This window comes from Mastomys coucha, unplaced genomic scaffold (assembly GCF_008632895.1).
Source record: "Mastomys coucha isolate ucsf_1 unplaced genomic scaffold, UCSF_Mcou_1 pScaffold15, whole genome shotgun sequence".
In the NCBI taxonomy this organism is placed as follows: domain Eukaryota; kingdom Metazoa; phylum Chordata; class Mammalia; order Rodentia; family Muridae; genus Mastomys; species Mastomys coucha.
The window spans coordinates 92,212,901-92,213,440 of record NW_022196897.1 but is presented as its reverse complement, the minus strand read 5'-3'; positions in this window follow the sequence as shown (position 1 = coordinate 92,213,440).

Here is a 540-nt window from a genome sequence, read left to right as displayed (position 1 = left end):
CACACATACACACACACACACACGAACTTATGCACCCTTAATATGTAACTTCTTCAGACATGACTGGTTAATATGCTATCACCAACTAATGTGTAGCTAGGCTTCCATTTCTGTCATTCACTCACCACCAACCCCGGTCCCCAACCCCTGTTTTTTCCAAATAAACAGCAGGCCCTAAGGGCTCTTCGAACTCACCCAAGTGCTTAGCTTAGCAGTCACTGGTTCCCGTAGCTTATCTTTCCTGATATTTCTTTGTGATTTAATAGTTTCAGCCTGGCCCAGGGAATGAAAACTTCTGGGTACCTTTCTAGAGGCTTTGCACTCTCATTCTCATCTGTGGCCAACCAAGTTGCCTTTCTCTGCCTCAGCTGCTTTCTTACAATTGTCCCTAGTTTGCAGCAATGGAGTGAAACCTGATAAAGTGGCTATAGTTGTTTGCCTTCGGAGCCAGGCAGGTGTGCTTAGAAATTAATGAGTGAATAAGTACCAACCTCTTGATGGTGTTATTAATTAAGTATCCACCACTGAAGTGGCATTTAA